This window comes from Schistocerca piceifrons, unplaced genomic scaffold (genome assembly GCF_021461385.2).
Source record: "Schistocerca piceifrons isolate TAMUIC-IGC-003096 unplaced genomic scaffold, iqSchPice1.1 HiC_scaffold_2281, whole genome shotgun sequence".
Classification (NCBI taxonomy): Eukaryota; Metazoa; Arthropoda; class Insecta; order Orthoptera; family Acrididae; genus Schistocerca; species Schistocerca piceifrons.
This window is the reverse complement of record NW_025728208.1, coordinates 246,307-258,917: the sequence shown is the minus strand read 5'-3', so window position 1 is coordinate 258,917 and position 12,611 is coordinate 246,307. Positions and strand designations below refer to the sequence as shown.

Genomic DNA, 12,611 nt, shown 5'->3' with positions numbered 1-12,611 from the left:
CAACGTTAGGCGGGTGATGGAGCCCCTTAGGGAAATAGCGGAAAGGTCGGGGAAGAAGGTCGGTGTTCACTCTGTCTGCTTGCCGGGGGTCTCATCCGAGATGTGGAGGAGGCCGTGCCGGCAGTGATAGAGAGCACTGGGTGCACCCGACTGCAAATTGTTGCTCATGTCGGCACCAATGACTCCTGCCGTCTGAGTTCAGAGGTCATCCTCAGTTCGTACAGGCGGTTAGCGGAGTTGGTGAAGGCGGAAAGCCTCGCGGGGTGGAATCTGAGCTAGCTATTTGTAGTATCGTTCCCAGAACCGATAGTGGTCCTCTGGTTTGGAGCCGAGTGGAAGGCTTAAACCAGGGGCTCAAACGATTCTGTGGAGATCTGGGGTGCAAATTTCTCGACCTCCGCTATCGGGTGGAGAAAAGTAGGGTCCCCCTGAATAGGTCACGCGTGCACTACATGCAGGAAGCGGCTACAAGGGTAGCGGAGTATGTGTGGAGTGCACATGTGGGTTTTTTAGGTTAGAGAATTCCCTCCCTAGGCCCGACAAGACACCTCCTGAGATGCGACAAGGTAGAAATAGACAAAATGCAACAGGGAATAACAATATTAATGTGCTAATAGTAAACTGCAGGAGCATCTATAGAAATGTCTCAGAACTGCTCTGATTAATAAACGGTCACAATGCCCACATAGTACTAGGGACAGAAAGTTGTCTGAAACCAGATGTAAACAGTAATAAATTCTAAACTCAGATTGGAATGTATACCGCAGAGACAGGCTGGACAGTGAAGGGGGAGGCATGTTTAAAGCGATAAGAAGTGCAATAGTATCGAAGGAAATTGACGGAGATCCGAAATGTGAAATAATTTGGGTGAAGGTCATGGTTAAAGCAGGCTCAGACATGGTAATTGGATGTCTCTATAGGCCCCCTGGCTCAGCAGCTGTTGTGGCTGAGCACCTGAAGGATAATTTGGAAAATTTTTCGAGTAGATTTGCCCACCATGTTATAGTTATGGGTGGAGATTTTAATTTGCCGGATATAGACTGGGAGACTCAAACTTTCATAACGGATGGCAGGGGCAAAGAATCCAGTGAAATTTTTTAAGAGCTTCATCTGAAAACTACCTTGAGCAGTTAAACAGAGAACCGACTCGTGGCGATAACATATTAGACCTTCTAGTGACAAACAGACCTGAACTATTTGAAACAGTTAACGCAGAACAGGGAATCAGCGATCATAAAGTGGTTACTGCATCGATGATTTCAGCCGTAAATAGAAATATTAAAAAAGGTACGAAGATTTTTCTGGTTAGCAAAAGTGACAAAAATCAGATTTCAGAGTACCTGATGGCTCAACACAAAAGTTTTGTTTTAAGTACAGATAGTGTTGAGGATCAGTGGACAAAGTTCAAAACCATCGTACAATATGCATTAGATGAGTATGTGCCAAGCAAGATCGTAAGAGATGAAAAAGAGCCAGCGTGGTACAACAACCAAGTTAGAAAACTGTTGCGGAAGCAAAGGGAACTTCACAGCAAACATAAACATAGCCAACACCTTGCAGACAAACAAAAATTACGCGAAGCGAAATGTAATGTGAGGAGGGCCATGCGAGAGGCGTTAAATGAATTCGAAAGTAAAGTTCTATGTACTGACTTGGCAGAAAATCCTAAGAAATTTTGCTCTTATGTCAAAGCGGTAGGTGGATCAAAACAAAATGTCCAGACACTCTGTGACCAAAAAGGTACTGAAACAGAGGATGATGGACTAAAGGCCGAAATACTAAATGTCTTTTTCCAAAGCTGTTTCACAGAGGAAGACTGCACTGTAGTTCCTTCTCTAGATTGTCACACAGATGACAAAATGGTAGATATTGAAATAGATGACAGAGGGATAAAGAAACAATTAAAATCACTCAAAAGAGGAAAGGCCACTGGACCTGATGGGATACCAGTTCAGTTTTACACAGAGTATGCGAAGGAACTTGTCCCCCTTCTTGCAGCAGTGTACTGTAGGTTTCTACAAGAGCATAGTGTTCCAAAGAATTGGAAAAGGGCACAGGTCATCCCCATTTTCAAGAAGGGACGTCCAACAGAAGTGCAGAACTATAGACCTATATCTCTAACGTCGATCAGTTGTAGAATTTTAGAACATGTATTATGTTCGAGTATTATGACTTTTCTGTAAACTAGAAATCTACTCTGTAGGAATCAGCATGGGTTTCGAAAAAGATGATCGTGTGAAACCCAGCTCGCGCTATTCGTCCACGAGACTCAGAGGGCCATAGACACGGGTTCCCAAATAGATGCTGTGTTTCTTGACATCCGCAAGGCGTTCGATACAGTTCCCCGCAATCGTTTAATGAACAAAGTAAGAGCATATGGACTATCAGACCAATTATGTGATTGGATTGAAGAGTTGCTAGATAACAGAACGCAGCATGTCATTCTCAATGGAGAGAAGTCTTCCGAAGTAAGAGTGATTTAAGGTGTGCTGCAGGGGCGTGTCGTAGGACCGTTACTATTCACAATGTACGTAAATGACCTTGTGAATGACATCGGAAGTTCACTGAGGCTTTTTGCGGATGATGCTGTGGTATATCGAGAGGTTGCAACAATGGAAAATTGTACTGAAATGCAGGATAATCTGCAGCGAATTGATGCATGGTGCAGGGAATGGCAATTGAATCTCAATGTAGACAAGTGTAATGTGCTGCGAATACATAGAAAGAAAGATCCCATATCATTTAGCTACAATATAGCAGGTCAGCAATTGGAAGCAGTTAATTCCATAAATTATCTGGGAGTATGCATTAGGAGTGATTTAAAATGGAATGATCATATAAAGTTGATCGTCGGTAAATCAGGTGCCAGACTGAGATTCGTTGGAAGAATCCTAAGGAAATGCAATCCGAACACAAAGGAATTAGGTTACAGTACGCTTGTTCGCCCACTGTTTGAATACTGCTCAGCAGTGTGGGATCCGTACCAGATAGGGTTGATAGAAGACATAGAGAAGATCCAACAGAGAGCAGCATGCTTCGTTATAGGATCATTTAGTAATTGCGAAAGCGTTACAGAGATGTTAGATAAACTCCAGTGGAAGACTCTGCAGAAGAGACGCTCAGTAGCTCGGTACGGACTTTTGCTGAAGTTTCGAGAACATACCTTCACCGAGGAGTCAAGCAGTATATTGCTCCCTCCTATGTATATCCCGCGAAGAGACCATGAGGATAAAATGAGAGAGATTAGAGCCCGCACAGAGGCATACCGACAATCCTTCTTTCCACAAACAATACGAGACTGGAATAGAAGGGAGAACCAATAGAGGTACTCAAGGTACCCTACACCGTCAGGTGGCTTGAGTAGTATGGATGTAGATGTCGACCAAAAAATGTTTTTCTTGTAATGAAGACACTAAAGTGGGGGTCAGTCATGCTGTTATTGCTTTTAATGATGGCAGCATTGGTAGCGTGAAAGTGCTGCAACATATGGGAATTAATTCTGGAGCAAACTGCATCAGAGAATTTGAATGGATGGACAAGGTTTGTACTGGTAAAGCAGAGTATGCAGCACAGTTGGCCACTACGGAGTCCAGAAAGAATGAAACCAAGAAAAAACTTAAAAAAGATCAAGAGGATGATATACAGTATGGTGCAGGGTGCTTCTGAGTGACTAAAAATAAAATGTTAAGCACATATTAAGTAACAGTCTATTAAAACTTTAAAAACTCTTCCTGAAAATTTACATTTTCTCTTGCATTTTTCCCTAAATCTCAGAAACTACTTCGAGTAGCGAATTCAAATTTTCAGGAAGTAATAACATATGTATCCTGAGTCTTCCGAACTAAAAGAAGAACATAATGTTATGTATAAATAAAATTATTTAGAATAACATACAAAAAAGTACACAAAATTTTAACTGTGTAATTAAAAAATTGTATTTCCAAAAGCAATGGCTGAAATGCAATTATTGTAAGACTCAGAACATATAGTTTAATGTGCTGTAAAAGTTTCTTGTCAATGGCTACAGTTGTTCCTGAAATACGGGGAAGTTAAGTCACTAAATTTAACATTGTCAGGATAGGGCGTTCAAACTCCCCTTAATGCACGTTTTCTCCTTCCTCCACTTGGTGAGCAACACATTTATAGTATTTTCACAACAGCAGTAGCTATTTTCTTACAATTTCTTTTTGCAGGCATCCCATGTCCCGGGCTTGAAGGGACATGTGGGATTTATTACCTCAATGAGTGAACACTTCTGTGGCACGTGCAACCGTTTACGGATAACAGCTGATGGCAATTCGAAGGTGTGTCTCTTTGGGAATTCAGAGATATCTCTCAGGTGAGTGATGAAACATAGAATAATCGTGTCCAAGTGAAAATTCATGTGAGGAAACCATAAAATTACTAGAAGACTGACAGACTGATCAGTATTTTACCTTCAGGAGGTGAAATTCCAAAACTTCTTATAGACACATTTGTTCCTCTTGTCCTCACATTAGTCATGGAGTCCGAGTGACCTTTCAGACCTTCAGAAACTTATCCCTCTTTCCTCTCTCATGAAGGAACTGATAGTTCCAAATGCTGAGTATAGAATAATACTTTCAAACTGTTTGCCATGCACATTAGGTATGTGGTTGGTATATGGAAGAGATAAACTGCAGTTAAATCCAGCAGGTATGAAATGAGTAATCTTTTCTTGAAGTTTTCAGCTTGCACCCTCCTCCCTCCAAGACATACAAACCAGATACCTCTAGCTAAATAATTTGTGAGTATATATAATTTGCCTCTGTCAACATCATGTTACACTAACCTATTTGTGAGATTAAATTAAAGGAAAGTAATCAGGACTGGAAATTATGTAAAGACATTTTTAGCTATGTCCCTTGGTTGTAATAAAGTTAACACAGTATTTCTGTCCATGTGATGGTAACTATGATTCGCCAACCACCGTTGCCGAGCGGTTCTAGACGCTTCAGTCCAGAATCGCGCGACTGCTACGGTCGCAGGTTTGAATCCTGCCTTGGCTCAGATGTTAAGTCCCATAGTGCCCAGAGCCATTTGAACTGTGATTCATGATTATCAGAGTCTATATGTTCCAAATAAAAATTGGAACTTCATGTGTATAAATGTACAAATTATTAGACAATGGGACCAACAACAGACACTTCTAAATTGATGACTAGACTAAGAGATTAATAATAGGAAAAAAACTGCAAGTTACTTGGCGATAAGTTTGTTTCAGGACATGGTAAGGGGGGTGGGGGGTGGAAAGAATCAGCTCTCTCTATGTGAGCATAACAGAAATCCTTTATCAACCGAAGGTAAAATAAGGTATAAAAATATAGGGTCAAACACTTAATTTAAGTATCTTAGAAACCAAATGACTAATGAAATTGGAAGCTAAGAAAAGTAAGTTCGTAGTAAGTAGGGTGAAACACAGGGGGCTGCAACATATTGCCATTGTTGTTTGACTTGTCTATCAAAGAAAAAAGAAATGGATCAAAACAAAATAAAAGTGAGAATGGAAATGTATCAGAAGCAGATAGGAATAAGCAAGGAGCATATTCTTTAATAAATAAAAAAAAAAACTGACATGTGAGGCAGATGTTCCTACAATTTTATGTTCAAAGCACAGCAGTCTGTGAAAGCAAAATATTTATGACATTGAAAAAAGAAAATCAGTGAGTGAAAAGTGTGTGTAGGTGAATTGTGGTGAAAGACTGGATATTGGAACTTCTGTTAGGCTGCCCAGTATTAGTTAACTTGGTGGTAAAGGAGCAAGTTTGCAAGGGCAGATAACTGTTTGACTACGTAAAATAGAGTGGGAGTATGGAAAAGCTAGTCCAAGATAGGATGAAAAAGATAACAGCAACTTAAAAAATGAATTGATAAGTTACCATGAACCCCATTCCAATCTAGTGAATGCAGTGGTTGACAATATCTTGTGACATTCGCCTATAAGGCTCAAACAATAATTGCTAAATAAAAATACAAAATGTTGACAAGACTGTATCTAAGCTGTCACTCTCTTTTGAAACAAGGGTGTTTAAACCAACAAACACGCAGGAAAGCAGGGACAACTCGCACACTAGAGAAGGATGGGCAGTATCATTGAAGGAGTGAGGAGTGAGCATAAACTGTGTGGAATATGTGTGGTGCAAGTAATGACAGTTAAAAAAAAGAGAGAGAGAGAGAGAGAGAGAGAGAGAGAGAGAGAGAGAGAGAAGAGGAAAAATGTTGATCTGGAAACAAGGGAATAAAAATTTGCCACGTGAAGAGACAACATGGTACTGTGCTGATGAGTGTGTACAAGTGGTGATATACAATATACATTGATAAAGGAACTCTGGATTGGGCCCAGAAGACCACGCAATGCTCTTCGAGAGATGTCCTCTACTATATATCTATGGAGAGTTAGGGGGTCAGTATACAACTCTCCAGGCTGTTATCAACTTCCAGAAGTTGAAGACACTACTTCTCACTTGAGTAGCTCCTCAGCTGGAACTACAAGCAGAGTGTGCCCTATTCCAGTCTGTCCACCGAGCAGAATTTCCCGGCTCTACAAGGAATTGAACCTGATCCCTTTCTATGGCACGCCTGTGGCATACTGACTGCATAACTGTGGCAAGAGTCATGATATACACTTGTGAACAATTGAGTTATAACTATTCTGTTTATTGGGGAGAGAGTATGTATATTGCCACCGTGAATGAAATAGTTTAGTGTATCGTAACTGGAATGTATTCAGACCTCGTACTTGTGTGAGAGCGCAGTGTCTTAGACACTTGTAGTGTTTGTCTTAGCATGAACTAACCGGTGAGCCTTACTTTCTAGTATTTTTAATTATATATCATTACTGGTGCCTCTGGCACTTTTGTGTTGCAATAGCTTGCAATAGCAAACATTGAGTCAACCATGGTTTTTGGATTAGAAGTAGAAGTCAGCTGGGTTGACATTGGGAATAGAGTGATGGGAAGTGGACAATAAGCAGTTATATTGAAGGGTGCATTATTCGATATGTTTAGGTTAATTACAAAACGTGGATTGGAGAATTTTTCACGTTGAGCAGAAGTAAGTTTACAGGACCAGATGTCAAATTACACATGATCAGTGTGAATCCCTATAGTCAGCATGAACACTGGCACACAGAATAATTTATAGGTAGCCTTGCTGTGAATAAAAAATGAGATTTGTGCTGAACTGCCATGAACAAACTGTCACTTCTCTGGAATAAATAGACTCTGATTTGTTAATTACATCTGTGTAAATGAAGAATATAGGAAAACATAGATTGCTGCTTACTGTAAAGGAGACATGTTACATTGTAGACAGGCACAATTAAAAAGGCACTTACACAAAGCTTTCGGCCACAGCCTTCATCAGCAAAAGAGATACAGAGAAACACACACATTCATACACACAGGCAAGCACATGTCACACACATATGACTGCCAACTCCAGCAGCTTGCCCCTAGCTGCTGGACTTGGCAGTTTTTTTTTCTCTGTGTGTGCGTGTGTGCGTGCGTGCGCGCGCAGTGTGCTTGCTTGTGTGTTGTGCCTGTGTGCAACTTTGTTTTCTTTACGGTAAATAGTGATCTATCTTTCCCTGCACTGTTGATATTCCTACCTGGAATTTACATTGTTTAATCAGTGTAAATAAGGACACAGTTACATATATTCTGTCACTTGAAGACTAATACATGAAGTAAGTGGACATTATTTTTTATTGCAGAGGATCTTTGTAACCACTAATTATTAATTTTGTGTTGCAGTTAATTAGACATGCTTTCATCCTTTCCTGGATGTGCTCTTTTTGTTAAATCTTCCTTCAGAAGATCTGATTTAGCAAATGACTCACCAACTCAGTGACAGTCAATAAACAGTAACCATTCATGCCACTGGGAACTGTCACCTCTTTGTGGGATACAAAGATGCAATCTACACACTGCTCGTGACAGTTACAAAGATTAGCATTGGTTCGGAACAGCACCAGGGGATGCTCGAAGCATGCAGGAAGGTCGTCTGTCTGATGATTTGCGGTACATATTGCCAAGGTGGCAGGGTGAAAAATAAGGAGTGATCAAAAAACTTCCATTTGAAGGCTGCATAGTTCAGATCAGTATGCCACACACACACACACACACACACACACACACACACACACACACACACACATATCCATCCGCACATATACCCTGCTTGTGTCTGTATATGTGCGGATGAATATATGTGTGTGTGAGTGTGTGTGTGTGTGTGTGCGCGCGTGAGTGTACACCTGTCCTTTTTCCCCCCTAAGGTAAGTCCTTCCACTCCCAGGGTTGGAATGACTCCTTACCCTCTCCCTTAAAACCCACATCCTTTCGTCTTTCCCTCTCCTTCCCTCTTTCCTGATGAAGCAACTGTGGGTTGCGAAAGCTTGAATTTTGTGTGTGTGTTTGTTTGTGTGTCTATCAACATACCAACGGTTTCGTTTGGTAAGTTACATCATCTTTGCTTTTAGATATATTTTTCCCATTTGGAATGTTTCCCTCTATTATATTATATATCAGTGCATTCCTCTCCCACAACTATCCTGCAGACCTTGTCCACAAACAGATCTCCCAAGCAATACATTCCTCCCCACCCAACAACAATGTTACTACCCCCAGACCACACAGAAGCATCCCCCTTTTCACCCAATATTATCCTGGCCTCGAATAAGTCAACTAATTACTCTGCCACGGATATGAATTTCTCAAGTCAAGCCCTGAAGTGAGATCATCCCTTGACAATATTCTCCCCACACCACCCAGAGTTGCCTTTTGCCGACCCCCTAACCTCCGTAACATCCTTGTCAAACCCTACAATATTCCCAGACCACCTTCTCTACCCAGCGGTTCCTACCCCTGTAACCGACCCCGATGCAAAACCTGCCCCATGCATCCCCCCACAACCAACTACTCCTGCCCCGCTACTGGTATAACATACACAACTCAAGGCAGGGCCACATGTGAGACAACATGTCATTTATCAGCTGACATGCCTGCACTGCACAGCCTTTTACATTGGTATGACGACAACTAAACTGGCTGAGCGCATGAATGGACACAGACGAACTGTCTGCCAAGGAGATGTCCAATACCCAGTAGCGGAGCATATCCTCCAGCATAATTCTAGGGACCTAGGAACCTGCTACACCATATGTGCCATTTGGCTTCTCCCACCCAACACCAGTACCTCGGAACTGCGGAGATGGGAACTTGCACTCCAACACATCCTTTCATCCCGCCATCCCCCTAGACTGAACCTATGTTAACCAACCTCACTCCCATTTACTATTTAGTCTTCTCCTCTTTCCCTTTCCTCTTTAGCCATTCATGCATCTTTTCATCCAACATAGTTGCGTTTATCTTTATACTATGTACCTCTTTACTTCTGTATTCATCCTCCTTGGTTTGAAGCTGGCACAGTAATTACAGTAGAATATCTTTGGCTTCCCTCTGACATCCATGCCTCCATCTTTGCTACCCTCCCTGTTTACCTTTCACCTGTTGCTTCATAACCTGGATTGTGAATAACTGAATCCACTTTCCCTTCTTCCCCTTTTTTCCCCTCTCTCCTCCCTGATGAAGGAACGAAGTTCCGAAAGCTAGGATACGTCAATTTTCTGTTCTGTTTTGTGTATCTATCGGCTGTACTGAGCTGGCCAGGCCCTCTATCTCTTTGTTAGCATTTGTTTCATATACATAAACACACACACACACACACACACACACACACACACACACACACAGACAGGGTGATGCGTATTATCATTTAAAAACCTCCAAAGCACTGTATATGACCCTGAGACAAGTAATTTAATACAAGACACATGGGATCACAAATGTTGGATACGATACAAATGTTGGGAAATGTGTCAAAAGCGAATGACAAATGTCACCAGATGATGTACCTTGCCATGCTTGCAGTGGTTGAGCCTCTCGGCCTGTCACACTTGATCATCCCAACCCAAGTCAAGTATTCATATCATTGTGGCTACGGACACACGTGTGCGACTTTAGTGATGGTGTTCAGGATTTGAGTCTTGCATCTGGCAGGCAGTATTTTTTCATTGTGTTAAACAATTATGTATTTATATTGAAGTTTATTATTTTATTTACCGATCTTGCAGTTTCCTTGATTTCTTGCAAAGTACAGTACAATGAAAACCTACCATATTGCATAACAAGTAGATGAGTATAAACTTCAGAATAGCATCATTGCCATTAAATGACCTATGGTTTCTTTACTAACTAATGTCTGTAAACAAAAAGAGAAGGGACAGAAGCAAAAAACACAAAATCAGAACTGCTTTTGCTTGATTACAGCAGGGACAATAATTTTGTAACATCTACATTTACAACAGATCATATTTACAAAATGTTTTCGAAATTTGCTCTGTTTGCTCAAATGAAAGTATTGCACTGCTCAATCATTCCTTTACACTCAGCCCCAACTGCTGCACATGCTGTGGGGTATGTCATCTGGTTACGTCATATGTTCAGTGTTTCTCACCAATTTTTGGGGTATTTTGAAATTTATAAAAAGGCAAATGCAGAAAGTTATCACATTTTGCTGCACATTACCTGCATCACAGAAAAATAATGTATACAAATCTTCTCAGATTTGCCACTGAATAACTTTGTGCAAGCCTCACAATATTTCACCAACACAACTGTTCGTCATCTTCAGGTAGTGGTGGGTCCTGTCATCACTGCTGCAAGATGTGACTGGTGATATTCGCACAGCAGAATTGAAATTTGTCAGGCTAGAAGCAGGAGTACGAATGTGTGGACAGGCACTCCCAGTTGGATGGAAATGCCATTCATAGTAGCCTTCTGCTTATGTGTTGTGGGCAATGACTGCACTTCTGGACACTCGTGTGGTTAAAAGCTGAATTAACTCTCTGCAAGGTGCTGCATCAGGTCATACATCGGAGGATCTGGTTTCTACTGTTTTAATTTCATGGCAGTCAGTGCTGGATTCTGGGCAGTGCTTAGTCAAAATTCCATATTCCTGTTGGTAAGATTGCCCACCGTATGGATACATGCCTCATTCTTAAAAACACAATCCTAGAGTGATGACGCTGAGGATAAAATTTCAGTCCTCTTGGGAAACGTGTGGTGCCCTGTATTCAGGCAGTGCTCTGCTACCACTAATTTACTGGGTGGCATTTTTGTCAGCGCTGTTGAACACAGTGTTCTTGCACAATGTGAGGTGTCTGCCCTATATAAGATTTGCCATAATGGCATCAGATCTTATATATGATCTGTGTTTTCTAAGGTCAAGATTGTCTTTAACTGAACCCAAGCAATTCCTTAGTTTTGCTGGTAGACGAAAAACACACTTGATTCTGTTTCTCTTAGCGATTCTTCCTATTTTTGAAAACATGCCACTGAAATATGGCAAGAAAGCCATTTGCAGTGCTTGTCTAAGTATCTTCATTTACATCCCTACACTGAACTTGCTTTGCTCAGAACACATTTGAGATCTGTTTACAAGAATAAACATTCTGCTGGAACACTGTTCTTAGGTGTTACAGTTCACCAGGCAGACTGTCGGTATCTGAGATCACGTGTGCTCTATGTGCCAGGGAGTGTAAGACACTACCACATTGTGCAGGGTGACGGCAACTTTTGGACCGCAAATATAACTCTGCGTGTATCAGTTTTCAGTAGAGACTATGCCCCAGTGTTCTGTCAGCTTTTCTTCTAACCGTGACATCCAGGGATGGTAAGCTGCCATCTTATTGTACTTACACAGTGAACTGAATATTCAGATGGAGCGAGTGCAAATGCTGCAGGAACATAGGTAGTGTCTGTATTATGTGGGCCACACCACAAATGTCTCTTCAGCATTCTGCCAGAAGGAGGAATGTTGGATATTTACTAAGGGAAATAGAGGATCTCCCATGGGAGCACTGTCCACTTGATCAAAGTAGTTGGTGTTACATAAGAAATAGGATGAGGTATGCACATGTTTAAACAGCACCACAATTTCTTTCTCAAACTTGCTGCTAATAATCTCTAATGAGGGCTGCAGGGGCACTTTTGTAAGTAATGATATAACATTTGAGCTAACTAAAAGATCTGAAAGTTCTAGTTTAAGCATCTTCAGGTATTCTATGAAATCCTCTGAATTCTAAATATGATGGTCATAGTCATCCACATGATAAATTTCAAAGCTGCCACGTGGAAATTGCCAGTTGCATCTTGCAGCAGTGATGGTGGAAATCACCACTACCTGAAGATGCCAAAACGTTGTGTCACTGAAATATTGAGGGAGGGACTTGCATAATGTTATCTGGTGGGGAACCCAAAGTGTTTTTGCAACAGATCTATCAGGGAAGCCTGAAAATTCACATATACTCCAAGCAGTAAGTACCTGTTGTAAAATGGTCACATTAGTGAGCTTGGCAATTAATTAACAGTTTATCAATAAATTTGTCTTCATTTTGCAAGAAATTATGCTGTGTTCCACTACTCCCTCTTCAACAAAACTAATGTCAGTTTCTGCTCCACCTCTTCAGCCCAAGATCCTATGTATACTCTTGAGCATTTGTGTAAGATACCTGTTTATTTATAAAAATA

General features: G+C 41.1%; 1 pseudogene; it reads left to right on the top strand.

Moving 5' to 3' along the window:
• The window catches only part of LOC124742263, a 59,067-nt pseudogene that overhangs the window by 20,860 nt on the left and 25,596 nt on the right, over positions 1-12,611 (top strand).